Consider the following 20,931-nt stretch of genomic DNA (forward strand, 5'->3'; position numbering starts at 1 on the left):
TGCCGGTAGCACTTCCCTCAGTCAGTTTCATGCGATGTGGCGGAAATTCTTTCGAATCTCTGAAAACAAGGTAATTTTAAATCGATTCATTTCTTCAAAGAGATAAAACGTTCTGCTTTATAAATGTAATTTAACAGTGAGAATTCAGTGTTTTTCATATATTTTCAAAGACTTCTCCATTGATTTATTGCATTTCTTAAAACAACAGAAAGTTTCTTTCAAATTTGCATTTTGGAGGAGTTTAAAAAGGTAACAGAGTTGCATTTAAGCTTTTTCACCTAAGAACAGATAAGTTCTGAGGTGTTTATTATTTAGTCAAAATAGCTTTCACTATTAAAAAAGAAGAAGAGATTGAAAGCACAAAAATGTCTAGTAATTCCAACATAAATGCACCTGCAGCAATCTTAACTGAACCAGGAAAACCAGTCATGAAATGGAAAAACTGGTTAAGAGCATTTGAGAACTACTTAGTCTCGATAGATGGAAAAAAAGTATGAACCAGAAAGGAAAAAGGCAATTTTATTTGGGTTGTTAGGTGCTGAAGGCCAAGAAATTTTTGACAGTTTGCCGGAGTATGAGGTGCTTCCTGGTCAATTTATACTTATGGATGAGTACCAGGAAGCAATAAAACGTTTAGAGAAACAGAACCCAACATAATGATAGGCAGATATCGCTTCGCAATGCGCAAACAATTGTGAATTTAATGACATGGTTGATGTATATTAGAGACCAATTTGTTTTATATTGCTTGGAAAAAAAAATCCAGGAGAGGCAATTAGCTTGTAGAAACCCTTCTTTACAGGAAACTATAGACATAGCTAAGGGTATTGAAAGGTCGCTTGACACATCAAAAGAACTCTCATCTGATAAGAATTCACGGACTGATGTGTACTATGTATATGAGCATAAGAAAAATGTAACTTACTATGATAAAAAAAGAAAAGATGTTAAAAATGCAGATTCAAATGTTTTTATTTGTTTTAGATGTGGTTCAAAGAATCATAAGGCGGATTTTCCTGGTTGTCCAGCACAGGGGAGGAAGTGCACTTAATGCTTTAAGGTAGGACACTTTGCAGGTGTGTGCAATAATTTAAAACTGCAAAGATTGCAGAAGGTCAAAGTTAGTTTGGTAAATGATTTTGAAGAAGACGTGTTCTAATATTGTTTTGATAGTAGATGACCCATCTGATTCCATTAAAGGTCCACTTGGTGTTGCGCACATTGGTGAAGTTGAAATAAATATTATGGCGGATTCAGGTTAGCCTATTACCATTGTTTCTGATAAGAAATATGTAAAGCATTGGCCAAATACATATTTACTTGCTACGGTTGTCAACTCTAAGGTATTTGGAGATTTTGATATAAATATGTTGGGTTATTTTCAAGATAAGGTAGACATCAAAGGAAGAACAATTACTACTAAAGTATATGTGGTAGAGTGGGGCAGAGATATTGTAGGATGGAAAGATTTAGCACGTCTAGGCATACTTCTTAAACCAGGTGCAGATGATCCTATTGTTCTTTTTTTTTTTTTTTACCTTTTTATTATATAAAACAAAAGGAAACAACACATCAAACATACAATCAAGGCAATACAGCAATAATACAGCCAAGGAGGACGGGAGATATATGACAACAGGAGAAAATATTTTTTGAATACAGATGAGGGGAGGGTGTCAAAGGCAGAATTGCATATGAACAGCACAATATACCACAGCTAGAAGGAATGTAGGTCAGGGCGACTGGGAAGGACTAGGAATCGCAGTGAGTGGGGGCGTGCAGATATCTCCACGGTATGAGTTCCACTGGTTCCAAATCTTCCCCCATTTTTTGGGTCTGCCTCTTGCCATGTACACTGTCTTCTCTCTGAACATGCACCAGTCCAGACTCTCTTTCCAAGCAGTCACTGTAGGCTGCCTCGGGGACCCCCACAACTGTGCAATATCCCTCTTCGCAACCATATTGGCAAGAGTCACCCACCGAAGCTGCGACACGTCATAATCATTCGGTCCCCACACATTCAATAAACATTGTCGGGCTTCCGGCATCATCACAACACCCGTTACTTCATCCATCACCTCATGTATACGTTTCCAAAATCGCACCACTTCAGGGCATTCCCATATGATATGGAGATAGGTGCCAAGGAGACCACACCCACGCCTACACATGCCATCCGTGGAGTAGCCCATATGGATCAAACGGGGACCGGTGACATAGATTCTGTGGAGGATCTTGAGTTGGACCAGACGGAGGCGGGCCGGAATCGCCACCTCCCTGGGAGAGGACATCGCGGACTGCCAGTCCTCATCATCCAGTTCAATACCATCAGCAATCCAAGCTTCACGAAGGCGATCAAGCAGACTCGATCGGTCATTAATCATTTTCTTATAGAACAATGAGATAGTACTGTCTGGCACATAACCGTCTAGTATACGATCTTCGAGGGGGGAGGATTCCGGAATATCACTACCCACTGGCAACACAGAGTTCAGAGCATGGCGTACCTGGATATAACGAAATTTTTCCCTGTCACTCAGCTTATACTCTACTTGCAGATCCGAGAAGGTCTTCACCTCTCCTTTAACCCAGAGATCACGCACTTTACTAATACCGATCGTGTCCCATTTATCAAATCCCTTCGTCTTCCATAGGCCACCCAACTTCGCAGAGGCATAGAGCGGAGTTGCACCAGTTAGTTTATCACTCCAGCCCATAGCCGCCGTTGCGCTATGCCATACCCGCACGGCTATAGCGGTAGGTCCCGAGAGTTGTGAACGTGAGGGTCCCGAATAAAGCGTCCTGTAGTAATCACCACCCGGGAGCAGCCACTTATCCATTTCAAATGCTGGATTCAACGCCGGGCTATACATCCCGTGGTTGATGGCAGCAAGGTGGGAGACCCAATAATACCTACGAATATCCGGGAGCGCTATACCGCCATCATACCAGGGAAGTGTCAATTTTGGAAGAGCGATGCGTGAACGTCCGTCCCATATTAATTGCCTCTGCAACGATTCTACTTCCCGAAAATATTTCGACGGGATGGCATCAAAACTATTCTGAAGTGCGTATAGGAACCGCGGTAAGGACATCATTTTAAAAAGGGCCGCACGCCCTACGGGAGATAACGGTAATTTACGCCAATGCGCTACATCGGAGCGCAACCTTTGGAGTGGGGGGAGTAAATTGCGTTCATAGCGAACCGCCGGATCCAACGAGATAAACACACCCAAGTACTTAAAGCCAGACTGCGACAACTGGATGGGACAGCCCCGCGGCAAACGAGGGACATCACCGGCAAGTACATAAATGTAGGATTTCGACCAATTAATGATAAGGCCCGAGTTCTTCCCGAAGGAGTTAAGTACGTCAAACAATACGTTGAGCGATTTTTGGGGAGATGTAAGGTACAATAAAATATCATCCGCGTATAAGGAAATGCGATCTTCAAATTCCGGCGTCCAGCGTATACCCTTCATTGAAGGTTCCCACCGTAGCCAAGCGGCGAGTGGCTCCAACGCCAAAGCAAAGAGGAGTGGGGACAATGGACAACCCTGCCACGTGCCCCTCCCAAGAGTAAAAGGCACAGAGACACGACCATTAACCACCACCTGTGCCAGTGGCGTTTCATACAGGAGTTTGACCCAACCAATAAAACCAGCGCCGAATCCAAATTTGGCGAGTACCGCCCAGAGATAAGACCACTCGATTGTATCAAAGGCCATCATGGCATCCAAGGACGCCAAGATGGCCGGTTCACGCAGCGTCGGGGCCCTCGCGAGAACACCATGCAAACGTCGCAAATTTAATGCCGTGTTACGGTGCGGGATAAAACCCGATTGATCCGGATGAATCAGGTCGCCAATAACCGTAATCAGACGATTAGCAAGCAGTTTGGCAAGGATCTTAGGCTCCGCATTTAAGAGCGAAATGGGTCTATAAGACGAGCAGCGATCCCGTGGTTTACCCTCCTTATGGATCACCACAATGGTAGCAAGACGCTGATCTCTGGGGAGGGAGCCACTGTCTCGCGCAGCCAAAAACATATCACGGAGATAGGGAGCTAGAGTATCAGGGCATAATTTATACAGTTCAACAGGAAGGCCATTGGGACCCAGAGCCTTGCCGGAATGAATGGAGCGTAGCGCGAGAGCCACCTCATCCACCGAGGGCGTGGCATCCAAACAGTCCCGATCCGGTTCCGACAAACATGGAAGTGCTATATCTCAAAGCAACAACTGCGAATCCTCCTCGGGCCTGTCGGACACCGAGGTATAGACCTCTCGAAAATAAGATCCTATTGTTCTTGATGAAAATGTTGTTCATGCAGTCACTACTTCTAAATCATTGTCTTCTTTAGACAAGGTGGAATCTATACTAAGTAAATATGAGACTCTTTTTAAAGACAGAATTGGATGTGTCAAGGGGTTTGAACATGCTATTAAGTTGAAGAAAAATGCGATACCTTAAGGTAAGATCTGTACCTTTATCTGTAAAAGCTGATTTACAAAAACTTCTCAACAAGTTGGTTGATGAAGGCGTAATTGAACAGACCAATTCAGCAGAATGGGTTTCTGCCATAGTTTTGATTAAAAAAATGGCGAAGTACGCCTATGCGCAGATTTGAGGTCATTAAAAAAATATATCTTGGTTGACTGTTTCGCTTTACCAAAAATTCTGGAAATTCTAGCGGCCACTAAAGGTTCAAGATATATTTCGCTTATAGATCTCAAATCTGCATATCACCAAGTCCAACTCTCAGAGGAATCTAAAGATGTAACCACATTCATTACTCCTTTTGGTGCTTATAGATTTGTAGGACTCCCTTTCGGATTGGCTTTATCAGCCAGTGGTTTTCAGAAAATGATGGAATGTATTTTTAAGGGTGTTGTGGGAGTTCAGAAGTTTCAGGACGACATTCTTATTCATGCTAATTCTATTGAAGAACACAATGAGATTTTAGATACTGTACTTGACAGATTAAACAAAAGAGGTATGACAGTTGCTAAAAACAATTGTAAATTTCTCCAAACTGAAATAGAATACTTGGGCCATATTTTGAGTGGTAATGGTATCAAACCTAAACTCAACTTAGTCAAAGCCATTATTGATGCCCCTAAATCTAGTGATAAAGATACCCTGAGATCCTTTTTGGGGCTCAGTGAGTACTACTCACGTTTTGTAGAAAACTACTCAGAAAAAGTTGAGCCATTGCGCGTTTTACTACGCAAAGGAGATAAATAAATATGGTCTGAAGATCAAGATTTTGCATTTACAGAGATCAAGAATGCCATTGTGAAAGCCCCAACTTTGAAACCATATGACCCCGACGGTGCTAATGTCATCACTGTAGATGCAAGTTCGGTGGGCATAGGTGCGGTTTTCACTCAAAGAGTAGCAGGTAATGTACATACCATTGCTTTCATTTCTAGACGTTTACTTGATGCAGAGATTAACTACAGCACCATAGAGAGGGAAGCACTAGCCTGTGTATGGGCTATAGAGAAGCTCAAGATGTACCTATGGGGTAAATGTTTTGAGCGGATCGCAGATCATAAACCTTTGACTTTCTTAATGGATGGGTGTGGTAGGGCAAATTACAAGGTGTCTGCAAGGTTGGTCAGGTTGTTATCGAAACTGCAGGAGTATCATTTTTCAATAAAACACATTGCAGACAAAAGTAATATAAGAGCAGATTTTCTATCACGTCTTCCGTTAAACAGCTGTGAACCCAAAATGGAAGAAGACATTGAATGCGTAGTATCATATGTAAGTAGTTTTAACAAGTCAGCACAAGTCTGTAAAGAATCTGAAAGGTTTACTCTCTTAGACAAAGACCCTGTTTTAAGCAAAGTAAAAACATACATTTTAAGTAAATGGCCACCAATCAGAAACTAACTTATATGCTGATTTAAAAACATATGTGCATGTTGCAGATGAATTAAGCATTGAGAATGGTTTCGTGTTAAGAGGGGATCTTTTGATCCCACCTACCAAAGTAAGGAAACTCCTAATTGAATTAGCACACAACACCCATTTAGGGTCCACCATGACCAAGAAAGCATTGAAACAGTATTAATGGTGGCCAGGGTTGGACTGAGATGTTAATTCCTTTGTTGACACTTGTTCAATATGTTTGAAATCAGATAAACATTGGAAGCCGAGAGTGCAAGAAATGCAGTTAGTTGACATACCCAGTACATCTTGGAGTAAAAGTGCAATAGATTTTGCTGGCCCATTCCATGCCTTGGAACATAATTAAAAGTGTTTTGATTTCACAAATTTGTATTGGTAGTTTCCAGAACAAAGCAAGAATATACAAAAACATACAATAAAAAGGGAACATAGGCGACAAGTTAAGTTCAGACGGTCTGGCAGTGAAGATAATGGAAATGGAGGTAATACATCATCATATGCCTGCCACATTAAATAAATGGGGGAGGTTCAAAATAATACAGAAAGCGAAAAAGAATATACGCAACAACAGAAAGATATGCAATAGAAGTGATGGTGATATGATAGCGGACATTAGTTTTGTGCAAGGTATCTACCCAGGAGTGTTTGGCGTTGTTGCACATATCAGCCCTCCCCGTGCCAGGCCAACCAGAGCTGACAAGAGGCTACTGACTGAGCTTGGAGGTGAGTAAATTCAACCCCATAAGCCTGGCGGGCAGAGATTGCAAGTCGGGGAATCATGGGGGTTTGTGTAGGCTGAAGTAATTATCAAGAGACGTTCACATTTGCCGGCAGGGGGTCGCCATGGGGTGTTCTGGAGTGAGATGTTGTCAGCACCTCTCAGGTATGTGATCCAGTTTAGCCAGCATTTAAAGGAGGCCTTCCTAGTGTCTTTCCAGTTATTTAGGATAATTTTCACTCCTGCCATGAACTTGAGGTCGAGTACGGCCCCATCATTCTCCGAGAGTGGAGTAGCTCTGGTAAACCCAGTCACTAAGGTGGAGAACTCTCTGCATGGGGAGAAGATGAAAACCTTCGTGATGAAAGCAACTATTTTGTCCCAAAATATCTTAACACATGCACAGCTTAGTATTAGGTGTTCAAGGTCGCCATCTTTTTCGTTGCAGTCCCAACATTGGGCATTGTCCCTGATGTTATGTGTAAAGACACGTGCCGGCGTCCAGAAGGCTTTGTGGAGCAGCCCAAATTTCGTCTGGGAAAGTGTAGGACTTATTTTATGTCTTGTGGCAGATTCCCATGTTTTGGACCATTCCCCTTTTGAAATTGGTAACGATGAGTAAGCTTCCCAATACTGTTGGAGTTCTTTAGTGAGGTTAGAGTGCTGTGGGCAAAGCAATTTGTAGAGTCTGGAGACCTGGTGACCCAGCGTATTAAGGGAGGCTAAATCCTTAGGAAGGGATGGAGGATACTTGGACAGTTTTGCTTTGGTAACTGCCGTTTTAATATTCAGAAAGTAATAAAACTCTTCATTGTCCAGTTTATGGTGGAAGTGTTGGGATAAGGTGAGAGGGAGCATCATAATGAGATAGTTGACCAGGGGAGAGATCATCATTTAAATGGTCTCGGCCCTTCCCCACCAAGTTATAAAGCGGGGAGACCAGCCATCCAATTGTGTTTTCATTTTGTTTAGAGTGATGGATTCGTTGTGGTGAAGTGTTTCAAGAAGGGAGTTACCGAATTCGATTCCCAGATATTTAATGAAGCCAGTTTGCCATGTAAGGCCTGAGGAGCCTAGCATGTCTCTGGTGCCGTGGACGTTTAAGGGTTTTACTTCAGATTTATCGCGGTTTAATTTGTATCCCGAGTGTAGTGAATATCTTTCAATGGTATCCATAAGAGCTTCTATGGAGGTCTCTGGCTTCTCTGTGGCAATTAGAATGTCGTCAGCGTAAGTCCACTCGCGCTATATCTTTATTTTGTTTTATGTCTAATAGAAGAGGTTCAAGCGCTAGATGAAACAGGGCCAAAGAGAGAGGACATCCTTGTCTGGTGCCCTGTTTTGGTCGGAATGAGTCTGAAAGGGTACCATTGATGGCAATTCTGGCAGTCGGCAAAGAGTAAAGGGCCATAACCATGTTGATATAGGAGTTCCCCAGGTTAAAGGATGTCTTTCAATGATGTAAGAAGGACCAAGAGACCCTATCAAACGCTTTTTCAACGTCGAGGGTTATGGCTACCATTGGGGAGGGTGTTAACTTTGCTTTCTCAAGGATGTGGCAAAGGAGCCGTGTGTTATCGTTGGACATTCTGTGTTTTAAAAACCCTACCTGGGAGTCACTGATTAATTTGGGTAGAATGGCGTTTAATCTGTTCGCTAAAATTATTGCGTAGACTTTGCAGTCCAGATTTATGAGGTAGATGGGGCGGTAGTTTTTAGTTAGGAGGGGATCTTTACCTTCTTTCGGGATGACAATTATGGTGGCTTCGCTCATGGATTCCGAAACACTACCAGAGGGGGCTATCAAATTAAAGAGCTTTTGGAGCATGGGGGTTAGTGACTTGTCAAATGCTTTATAAAAATTTGCGGAGAACCCATCTGGACCCGGGGCTTTGTTGCTCTTAAGTGATTTGATAGAGGACAGGACTTCAGTGTCTGTAATGGGGGAGCCTAATGCAGTGTTCTCTTCTTCAGAGAGTTTGGGTAGATTCAAGGCCTCTAGGTATTCAGTGCAAGCTGCTGGGTCAAATGACATCTTATTCCTGTAAAGGTCTTTGTAAAAGGACTTGAAGGTGTCTACAATCTTCCCCTGCCTGGTGTGTGTGATATTAGACGAGTCCTTGATTGAGTTTATGGTAAGCAATTTCTGCTTGTGCTTGAGATAGGATGCCAGGAGTTTCCCAGCTTTATTCCCATCGCATAATTTCAGGGCTTTGAACTTGTTGACCCAGACGCCTGAGCGCCTACTGACAGCGGAGTTATATTCGTATTTCTTTCTGACCAGTTGTTCTAAAACAAGTTTGTTGTCTAAAACAAAACAAACATTAATACAAGAAAAATAAATATACATCCATGGAATGATGCCCAATCAGCAACCAAGAAAACGGATCAAAACAATCACAATATAGCTTAAATCCAGTCAGCTATAGGTGTCCAAATATTCACTCCCAAAGCCCTCTTTCTTCTTCCTTTAGTTTTGTATATAGCAATTTCTAAATTATACATAGCTAATACGCGAGCACGCCAACTGAGAAAAGAGGGCGGATCCGGATTGATCCAGTCATTTGTTATACATGCGCGTATCACAGCCTTACATATGAATACAAAATATTCGATGGTATCTGATCTAAGTTGGACAGACACTTCTGAGCTAACACCAATAATAACTAATTCAGCAGTTATAATTACTGGTATTCCCAGTATCAAATCTAAAAATTGCTCAATTGAAGCAAATAATACGGATAACTTAGGGCACAGAAAAAACATATGTATGTCGTCGGCAGAATAATGACCACATCTATTACATTTAGTCCCAACTGTAGTGCTCCATTTGGATACTATTTTCAGGGTATAGTACGGATCACAAATAACCATATAGTGCTGCGCACGCATCCTCCCTGTCAATAGTACCAGATTTGCTAACCTCAATGACTCAGCAATATTAACTTCCTCAACACCTAACTTAGTTACCCACATAAGCTGACGGCTCTCAAGATCATCTGGTAGTGCTGTAATAAGACAGGCATAATATTGACCAATAGAGGTCTTATTCCCCATACTTTCAACAAGGGGAAATTTCCTCAATTGCTGTTCTGATCCAGGGGCCAGAGACTGCAAGAAACTACGAATCTGAAGAAATTTTAAAACATCACGCCTTGCTAGGCCGTACTTCTTTTGCAGCTCACTAAACGAGGCTATTTGACCCTCTTGTACCAAATAACCTAAACAGAGGATCCCCCTAAACTTCCACCTACTAGCAATTTGATCTCGAAAACTGTATGGTAATATCTCAGCTGCAGTAAAGGGGGTATACCTATTTACTTTCGGAATCCCCATCAGACGTTTGATCGATTTCCATACCAAGTAAGCTGCATTTAGAATTTTTAATCTTGTTTTTTTAAAATAACTAGGTTCAATTATTGAAACCAAGCAGCCCTTAATTGATTCACACATACCAAATTCAAAAATAGATGGGGCATGACATGGCAAGATTCGAGCTCTTACACCCACAAATAACGGACTGATATATTGCAATACTGCAGACACATAGTAATAAAAAAAAATGCGGAATACCCCAACCTCCTCGCTCTTTCGGTAGCACTAGCTTTTTATACACTCTTCTTTGCCTCTTATACCCCCACAGAAATCTAGACGAGATCCTTTTCAAGTTTCTTAAACACACAGTGGGAAATGTAATAGGGATGCCCTCCTCATACCGGCCAATATCTCTGATAAATGCCGATAGCAAACTATATTCTAAAATTTTAGCGACAAGATTGTCGGGTATAATTACTTTACAAGTCTCTAAGTACCAGCATGGATTTATTCCTGAGCGAGATACTGCGGATCATGTTCGACGACTGATTGCTCTTATAGACTGGGCGCAAGCCACTAATTCCGTGAAGGTAGTTACCCTGTAGGATACCGAAAAGGCATTCGACAGGGTTTCCTGGTCCTATTTGTGGGACATTTTAGAACTAACGGGATTTGGGCCTGGAATACTACTTGCTTTGAAGGCTCTTTATCTGTCACCGACCGCTTGTATTCGGGTGGGTGGCTTAAAATCTGCTCAGCTCTCAATTTCTCACGGGACACGGCAAGAGTGTCCTTGCTCCCCACTTTTATTTGCTTTATATATTGATCTTTTTTTGAATAAGTTAAATGAAGATGATAATATTAAACCTATCTCTGTAAGCCATACAAACTACAGGGCTCTCGCTTATGCGGATGACATTGTTGTGGTTACCAGTGACATAGGTACCGCACTTCCCGCTATTAATGAACTGGCCTCTCGATTTGGCTCATTTTCAGGGTACAAGCTGAATATTTCAAAAACCCAAATCCTGTATGTTGGAAACACTCCTCCTGCTAATATAACCACTGTCCCAGAGGTGACTTACCTAGATTTCACTGCCGGTTTGTAATATCCCTGAAATAAATATGAATGCGGTCCTGACAAAAGTGAATACAACATTAGAGAGATTAGACCATCTGCACCTATCATTTTATGGCAGAGCGAATGTCTTAAAAATGTTGGTATTGCCAAAAATGTTGTACATGTTCCGCACAATCCCTAGATCCTGATTTAAATCCTTATTTGTTCTTGCTCTGATGCCTATGATTATCCCTCTAATTGTGGCCTTTAGTGCGTCCCAGACTGTGGAGGTGGGAATCTCAGGGGAGTAATTCATTGATATGTATTCAGTTATGGCGCTATCTATTAATTGTTTGTTTGCGGGGACCGATAGAATTTCATCATTAAAGCACCAGCGTCTTGGTGGTATGATCGAAATGGGAGCCCGCTAGCTTGACGCCAATGCAAGCATGATCGGAAATCAACTTTGGGGCAATATCAGTTTCCTCAATGAGGTGAGTGAAGGGGCTAGATATCAGGATATAGTCAATTCTGGAATATGAGTTGTGTGAGGCTGAGTAAAAGGTGTAGTCTTTCCCGTCAGGGTTTTGGAGCGGCCAGGAATCTTTTAATGGGAATTTATTGCATAGGCGCGTAAGTGAATCGTGGGATCTAGAAGGTTGGAATGGGCATTTTGAATTGTGGTCTAACAAGGGGTCCAAGGGAAGGTTGAAGCCTCCACCCACCACTAGGAGCTCATCCTGAGGGATGTTTTCTATCGCTTGGGAGACTGATTCCCAGAAGTCAGGCGTGTCGGAATTGGGGCCGTATATGTTCACCACATGGATTGGGTCATCGTCTCTCAACAAATGGGTAATTAGTAGTCTACCGTCCGTGTCGTGTGTATGCGAGGTGACCAATAGGTTAGATTTTTTTGAGATTAGGGTTATCACCCCTCCCTTCTTATGGTTTGCCGAGGAGCAGAGAGTGTGAGAGATCCCGTTAAGGTTGATAAAGCGCGTGTCTTCCTCTGAGAGCTTAGTCTCTTGAAGCAGAATGACATCCCCTTTTGATTTAGAGAGGTATTCGTCTTTTCACAGAGTGGTTAAGACCCTTAACATTCAGTGAGACTACAGTGAGGTTCTCTGATATGGAATTAGTCATAGCCATCTATCTAGGTGTTATCGCTAAGGGAGTTAGCCAATGCAAACCATTTGTTGTCGGATGTGGAATTTCTAACTGGATGTTTCCAAGTACAACTCTTGTGTGTGGACATTTGGGAGTGCATGGTTTGTGCATTATCATAGATGTGCCAACCTTCAAAACAAAAAAGAAGAAGCAAAAAAACAAAACAAGTGTAAACGACCGGTGAGGTGAAAAACCTCAATGTTTACCCCCTCCCCACCTCCCCCCCTTCTCATCTACCCTCTCCCCATCCCTTCCCTCCCACCCTCCCCAGTGTACGAGAGTTAGAGTGTGCGACAGCAGCACCGTCTGCTAGGAGAACAGAGGTTCTAAATGAGGCAATGGGACTTCAGGCTAGTCAGGCTATCTGAGGAGCCCACAATAGACTTCAAACAGGTAGTTATCGGCTTATTAGTAGCTAAAGAATGAGTAGGTTATAGAACAACATGGTGGCTATATTCGAACAATACAGGCAACCATAAACTGCGGATGCAACTAGCATATCTCTCAACATACTTAACATAGGGCCATATGCATAAAACAATCGGTATTACATGTCCTTAATAGCGAAAAATAAGGAATCGCTATTAAGGACATGCAAACCGCGATGCATCAATGATTTCGGTATTAATTACCGAATCGGTAAAAATCGCTATTAAATAGCGAAACAACGTCAGCGAGACTAGCAAATACCGATTTAGCAAATACCGATTCGGTATTAGTGAATCCGGTATTTGCGAAATCGGTAATAGCGAAAACGGCAAAAATACGCGACGCATCGGAAGCAGGCTGATGACATCACAACCAGGAAGTAGAACAGTCCATGCTCCATTCTGTGCCCGAGTAGCTCAGAGGAGGAGGCAGAGCACAGGAGCGGAGGAGCCAGACTGAACCAGCAGCAACCAGGACTAGGCAAGCAGGTCAAGATGGAGAAGGAGGCCCCCCAGCAGGGAAAGGACACACACAGAAAGAGGAAGCGCAAGTTCTCAGACAAGGAACTCGAAATCCTGATAGAGTGTGTGACCAGCAACAATGACAGACTGTTTGGGAAGTTGTCGCTGAAGGTGCCTGAGGCTGAAAAACGAAAGATGTGGCTGCGCATCAAGGACAAGGTCAATGCCTGCGGAGTCACCCACCGCAGCATCGACGATTTAAAAAAACACTGGTATGACCTGCGTAAAAGGGCCAAGGAGAGGATTGCGCAGAGGGTCAAGGATGCTGCTGGCACAGGTGGGGGCACATCCAATGTGACACCTAACACAGCCCTGGAGGACCTAGTGGAGTCTACCATAGAGCCGGAAGCTGTTGTGGGGGTCACCTATCTGGACACCTCTGGTGCTGCGGAAGGAGGAGAAGGTAAGATGCATGGTAGCGTAGCAATGCAGCGTGTAGTCAATCCCTGCCCACTCCCCCATGCCATGGCCAGTGCACATGTAGCCGTGCCTCAAACACATAGCCTCACCACAGTGTTGCACCATGGGAGTTGTAGTCAATACATGAATGAGTGCATGTCTGACCTCAGAGGTGAATGAAATGAATACAGCAGCAAAGGGCCAAATGTCTGTCCAAAAAACAGCTTTATTTTGAGACAACAATGCTATATCCACATACAATACTTTTATATTAACTATGCACTGTTTCACACACAGATGCATCCCCCATGGATTCTGACGGCAGTGACCGCCTCGTCATCTCGGAGTCACCAGTGTTGACCGATGCGGAGTGCTCACAGGCACATGAAGCCATGTCCTCCCCTTCACCACCACCGCGGACAACACCTCCACCATCCATGCGGAAAAAGACACCACCACCACCACCACCATACACACGGAAAAAGACACCACCACCACCGCCATCCTCGCGGGCAAAGACACCACCACCACCACCAGTGCGGTCAACTCCGCAGAGCCGCAGGGCAGATGTTCCCTCCCTGGTCGAGATGGAGTCGGAGCAGAGTTCAGCACCCCAAAATGTTCCACGCCAGGCTGTCGTCACTCCAACCACCCAAACTGCAGCACGTCAGCGGGTCAGACAGTGGGCTGTGCCCCTGGTTAGGGCAGCAGCAAGACAAGTGGATCCGTCCGAAGGGTACGGAGTTGTGGAGGCCCGGATGCTGCGTGTCCAGCACCTGCAGGGGAGACACATGGGTGCAATGAAACTCTCAATGACAAAACTGTGCAACAAAATTGGCAACATGACTGACGCTGTGCGTGAGCACACCACTGCTGTAGCTGTGGGCAACAATGAGATCAAGCTTTGCCTGCAGGAAATGACACGTGCCATAGTCACAGGCCAACAAAGTGAGCGCCGGCGTCACAAGCAGGTCATGCTCGCTTTGAATTCCACCAACAAGGCCATCAATAAGCTGTGCAACGGCACAGCTGTGCTGTCCCGCAGGCCCGTGTCCCTGCAAGTGGACCTAGGGCATTATTGGGGGGATGTGGCACAGGCCCTTGAGAGGGTGACCACTGCAGTGGAGCAACTGCAGCCTGGGTCAGCCAGTGTCAGCAGTGTGGGAGTGGATGAGGGGAGTGAGGCAGCCTCCAGTGTGAGCAGCGTCTCCCTGCCGGAGACTAGCGGGAGGAGGCGCAGTGTGCGCAGCGCAACTGCCACTGACACCCATCGTGGAGAAGCAGAGGAGTCACAGGACAAGAAACTGGGGGTACGCGGCAAACGCAAGTAGACATGTGGCAAAGTCAGACTATCCATGGTGACGTAACCATGGCCCAACTATAGTGCCACATGCATCACCCGTGTTGAGAAGGGACAATTTACGTTTAACTTCTACTGCAGCTGCATCATGTTTGAGTTACATATTTCTGCACCTGTCAGGTGTTCGTTTCCATTAAACCCTTCCAAATCAAATACTGTTGTCATGGCACTCACCTGTCTCAGAAATGATGCTGTGTGATGTATGTCCGCCTCCGTTGCCCTTCTGTTGTGTTGGGCACATGCGCCTGTTGGTGTTGGGGGGGGGGTTGCTGTGCACGTAGTTCATCCTCTCCGTCCACCTCTATGGGTATCTCCCTGCGGGTGGCGATGTTGTGTAGGATGGCACAGACTGCTATGATCTGGCAGCAGGTCACTGGGTCGTACTGCAAGGCACCTCCAGTCTTGTGCAGTATTCGGAAGCGACTTTTGAGGATGCCGAAAGTACGCTCGACCACATTCCGTGTGCTGATGTGTGCTCTGTTGTAGCGCTGCTCTTGCGGTGTAGCTGGGTTGAGGTAGGGAGTCAGTAGATATTCACGCAATGCGTAAGCGCTGTCACCTGCAGGATGGGGAGAGAAAGGTCATCAGCATGATTGCAATGATACATGTGGGGATGGAGTGAACGATGCTGCATCAATATGTACCTAGTAGGTGTCCCTCTCGAAATTCACCGTTGATCAGGCGCCTGTGGAGGCCACAGTGACGGAATATGTAAGCATTGTGTGTGCTCCCGGGGAATTGGGCTAAAAGGTCCGTAATTATGTACTTAGCATTGCACACAACCTGCACATTAATAGAATGATAAGACTTCGGGTTGCGGTATATGTATTCGGTGGCTGATGGAGGACAGATGGGGACATGCGTGCAGTCAACACACCCTATCACATGGGGGAATTGTGCCACCTGGTAGAATTCCCGTTTGGTGCGGGTCAGCTGCTGGGGGGTTGTGGGGAAGGTGATGTGGTGATTCATGAATGTCAGCATGGCCTCTAGGAACCGGTAGAAGAAGCGTGATAATGCGCTTTGCGACACGCCTCCAGTCTCAGCTATTACCCCCTGGAAGCTTCCAGATGCCAGCAGGTGCAGGCAGCATAGGACCTGGACATGGGCTGGTATGGCGTTGGTCCTACGGGTCTCATGCTGCAGTAATGGTTCCAGATCAGCTATCAGGCGCATGATCATGGCACGGTTGAGTGACTTATCGTACACCTGTTCCTTGGTCTGCCCCAGCAAAGTGATGCGCACCCTGAAGACCCTGTCCTGGATCATCCTCCTGCGCTGAGCCTGGATGTTGATCCTCCTCCTCCTAGCAAGCACGTAGAGGGCAGCCATTTTGGATGACTTGTGGGGTTTCCCAGGGCATATGTGAAGGCTTACTGATTTTCAGCACCTGCTGGGAATTTTTTTTCTTTTTTTTTCTTTCCTTCAAATAACTTTACCTCCTGATTCAGATTCCCCTTATTTTGCTCATGCTAAATAGCGATTTTTGCGTTTTTCGGTATTAGCGATTGTTCATGCATTCCATTGTGATTCTTTAATAGCGATTCGGTATTACCGAGGTCAGCTTTGGTGTTCGTTATTTCCGATTGTCTGATTAGCGATTCGGTAATTTACCGAGGGGATGTTGTTAGCGATTCTTTATTTTTTTCCGATTTTTGGTTGATGCATGGCATTTTCTGGTTTACCGTTCGGTAATGGCCTGTTTTACCGATTCGTTATTTTACCGGGAGGTATTTTGCTTGATGCATCTGCCAGTACGTGTGTTGCATAGTCGTAGTAACTCAAAAATACAAACGAAAGCCCCGCTGGGGGTGAAAAAGCACAGTAAATGCTGTAATTTGGTGACAGTCGAGCAGGTTAGTCGACAAGAAGAGAAGACAGCCAAAACGTTATAGCCAGTGTAGATAGTTAGACCTACGACTATATGACGATGAGCAAGTAGCAGGAGTTTTCAGGCATTTGGAGTGTCTTGGGAGTCTGTTTCCTTTTAATGGAGGAACCACTTGACAGGTCCATGTTCTGAGCTGGGCAACCTTCCAAGTAGCGTACTAGTTCACGTGTGTCAGAGAAGAAAAGTTGTTTGCCATTGACAGTGATTTTGAATTTGGACGGGCCAGCAAAGGAGAACAGGATACTTTTCGCTTTCAGTTTGTCTCTAAGTCGGAGAAATCCCTTGCATATTTCCACAGTTTCTTTGGAGAAATCATGGGTAAATATTATCTTCTGGCCTTCCCATGAGATCTGGTGATTCTTCCTTGCAAACTGCAAAATGGATTCGACGTGCTGGTATCTAAGCAGTTTGCATATCAGAGGACGAGGGCCTTTCCTACCCTGGGAATTGAAGGTAGGGATTCTATGCGCTCTATCTAGTTCGAATCCGTGCTGGAATTTTATCCCTGGGATCATTGGAATCCATGCTTCTAGGAATGCCACGCATGAACCAGCATCCGTTTCAGAGTTCTCCGGTACGCCAAAGATATGGATATTCCCTCTCATGTTGCGGTCCTCCAACACGGCATTTTGTCGTATAAGGTCATCTGTGGTATTTTGAAGGTGCTGGATAATTTTTGAAAATTGTGAGGTCTTGTCTTCCACGTCACTCAAGCGTTGCTCTGCCTCGTTGAAGCTTTTATTCATGTTGCTCATGTCCGCCCTGATCGCCGTGAGTTCCAACTTCATGGAGTCTGTGTTGCTCTTGGTAGACCTGGCAAGATCATGTACTTCAGCTAGTTTTTTGAGGATCATATCAATGGTGGCTGATAAGTCGGCTCTCGCTTTGATGGGGGATTCCGAGAATGAAGGCTCTGTCGCACTTTTTGGGTGTTGTTTCTGCCTTCCTTTCCGCCATTGTTAGACAGGTTAAGCTGGTTTGTAAGAGGTAAGGTATGGTGGACACAGTAGCTGGAGAGGCCCTCTTCTTGCTCACGAAAGCGCCTTAATGGTGTGATGGCATGGCGACCAGAGTTTTCGGATGGGGCTAAACCCACATGCAGGATGTATCGACTGCCAGGAGGATCTCTGTGAACACTATACTCCGGTGAGTAGCTGCCAAGTAGTGAGACGAGATCAAGCCATATCAGCCAGCACCATTGATATTTGTCACTTGGTTGGAGTAAGCGGGTAAGCTGCAGGAAGTTTGGAGTACCTCACGTTGGGGAATGTAAGCCCAGGCTGTAAGTCACAGGTGAGCAATCAGGTAAGTCACAGGTGAGCAATCAGGTGAGTTGCCAGCTATTTGTCTGATGTGAACCAAGAAATGTCATTGATCACATTAGAACCCATCTGAGTGAACACTGCTGCGGTGCGCAACCATCTGCCCCTCTCTCCTTATTCACGAGCTGCCTAGGGCACGGACCTGGTGCCCCACGTGGTGTCATTGATTGTGGTTCTGCGTGTAGAGTAGGTATAGATGAGGCGGAGCAGGACGGGCCCCCTCAGTCACATCGCCATTTTAGAGGTGCCGGCAATTGGTGAGGGCTATGACGAGGCTGTGGTGTAGGCAGGCTTGAAGCAGTAGGTCGTCCTTAGTGAGAAGTAGGAGGCAGCTGAGGTAGCTTACAAGCCTCAGCAGAGAACAGCAGAAACAGCTAAGGAGCATGAGGGATTGCACCAGTTATCAGGAGAGCCAACCGGGGGAACACTCTGCTATAATTATGCCAGTTTTAGCAGTGTGTCGCCATTTTGAGCGCGTGGTAGCAAAGGTCTGTGTGTGAGTCTCTGGGTAAATAATTATGTCCAGGGATAGTTGAGCGGTGAATCCTACTGGTGATCAAAGTGGCCGCATAGATCAGCGAGTCATGAGAGGAGATAGCCTGTGTTATTTTAAACAGCGCGGGCCAGCGCTGACTGAGGGTGTCTTCCGATCTTCCGATCGGCCATCTTGGGGTCAGGCATATCGCTATGAAAGCTAATCGATAAGACAACTGCGGCGACTTTAGGCACCCACCTCTTATATCAGAATCTCCATTAGGGGGACATCGCATCCGTGAGAGGAGCCAGCCAGCAGGGAACAAGTGGAGTCAGATACTGTGGAAACTCGGCAGGACGCATGCCGCTATCTCAGGGCTCCAGCTCGGGCGCCGCAGAGTGCCGAGTATCGCTCGGATTTAGGGCAAGATTGTGATGTTTTAGCCCCAAATCATCGCTCCGTGGAACGCATTCAGTACAGCAAGGTGGGACACGGTGTTTTGCCCCCGGTTGGTCGTGTCTGGAGCCTGAAAGAGGATTTTATCGCACCCCTGTCCTCTGAGCGACGCGATCAGGCAGCCATCTCCACTGCCGTCCAAGCCACGCCCCCATAATTAAAAGTTTTTAATTGTATTGTGTGACTATTATAGCAAATGGATATATTTCAAATTTGTGTCAACCATAGACTCTAGAGGTGTAATAGAATTTTTGGAGTCTCGTTTTTCTTTGGAAAGTTTTCCTCTAGTTTTAGTTTCAGACAATGGAAAACAACTTACCTCTGATGTAATTATCTCATTTTGAAGAAGAATGGAATCCGCCAGGAGAAAACTCCTTGTTACTCGCCCAAATCCAACGGACAGGTGGAAAGAGTCAACCAATTCCTTAAGGACGGTATTCAGATGGCACTTTCCGCTAACTTTCCAGTAGTGGAGTTTACTCAAGAAAGAGTTGATATGTATATCAGCACAATCAACAGTGTAACAGGATATTCACCTTTTTTCCTGATGAGAGGCAGACATGGTAACACAGCCATCACTCCCAAGTTTTCCATTCATCAGGAACTTAATAAAAATGTGACAATTTTGGATGACTCTCAGCGTAAAGTGAGAGATAGTATTCTGGAGCAACAACTAAAGTCAAAAGTTTACCACGACAAGATCCACAGGCTGTTGTCACGGACATCTGCAAGGGTGATTGGGTTATTGTCAAAAAGCCTTTTGTCAAGCAAAAAGGAGATTCCAAATGCTACGAACCTTGTGAAGTGGTGGAAGTCTCTAGAGTATCTGTGTGTTTGCCTACATTGGGGTGGAGTAACAAAAGTGACGTCATCAAACTCAAATGTGGGCAGAGAGAACTTATGACAAGTGCTCACAAGGACAATTCAGTCCCTGAACAAAATAATATCTGGTTTGATGAGGAGATTAATTAAAATGAAAATGTTAATTCATTTGATCACTCAGCCATGATCGAACCAAACAGTGATTGTACCATCACAAATGAGACATCAGAATTGCCTGTGCAGTTGGGTAATGAAAGTGACATGGCATTTAACAGTGAGAGGTTGTGTCCTTCAACTGTTCAGGAGGATCTTGCACCTAGTGTAGATGTTGCAGATATCACTCAAATTAATAGCGAGGAAGCATTTACCTCAAATGTTGTTAAGGCTCTTGCACCAGTTCTGGAAGGTTTTCGCATTTTCCAAACAAGTTCAGAGATTTTATTATGTATTAATGTTCTTGATTGTTTTAGAAAAGGGAGATGTTGTATACCCCACACTTTAATATCATCCCCACAATGTTTGCATGTGTAATCTCCACCTAGCTTTCCACCCAAGGTTTGTTCACCTTTGTATTCCCATTGGTCAGTTATTTCTCACGTCATGCAGAACTTTCTCCCTATTTAGCTCGCGTCACTGTTCGGCTGTCATCCTTCCTCCAGCTGTTCCCTCACAGTCACCACTGTTACCAGCTGACTGCGGGCCTTTGTAATTATATATAAATACTTGTTTAAAACTTTTTTGTGTTAGGTTATCATTTCTGATAACACTGCCACTTCAGGCAGCTTAGGTTAGTCACTGCTGCCTGCCCTCGGATCGCCCGTAAGTTAACTCACCAAGTTTGCATACCCCTTGTATGTAATAAACCTGCAGCAAACTGTTTTTCCAACATAACTTGTGTGGACTGTTTATTGGACTGTTTATTTTGTGCAGAGCAACTGATTATTGGTAAGCGTGGGCACTAAGAGTAGTGACTGGCAACAATGGATTAAATATTTTTCAAAAGTATATAATGGAGAGGAACATTTTGATGTGACAGGTAATATTGGTTTTATTAACAAGATTTAGGTTGGGGGGGGG

The 20,931-nt window shown here is 44.7% G+C and overlaps 1 protein-coding gene across 1 annotated transcript in view; it reads left to right on the plus strand.

Moving 5' to 3' along the window:
- The first annotated feature begins 1,043 nt into the window (after window positions 1-1,043).
- TRAPPC8 (trafficking protein particle complex subunit 8) overlaps window positions 1,044-20,931 on the plus strand; it is a 1,467,367-nt gene continuing 1,447,479 nt past the window's right edge. Inside the window, exon 1 of the mRNA XM_078687367.1 lies at window positions 1,044-1,060. The gene's annotated coding sequence lies outside the window, so the exon portion shown is untranslated. The remainder of the gene's footprint in view (window positions 1,061-20,931) is intronic.

The sequence above is a fragment of the Lissotriton helveticus genome, chromosome 4_1 (assembly GCF_964261635.1).
Source record: "Lissotriton helveticus chromosome 4_1, aLisHel1.1, whole genome shotgun sequence".
In the NCBI taxonomy this organism is placed as follows: Eukaryota; Metazoa; Chordata; class Amphibia; order Caudata; family Salamandridae; genus Lissotriton; species Lissotriton helveticus.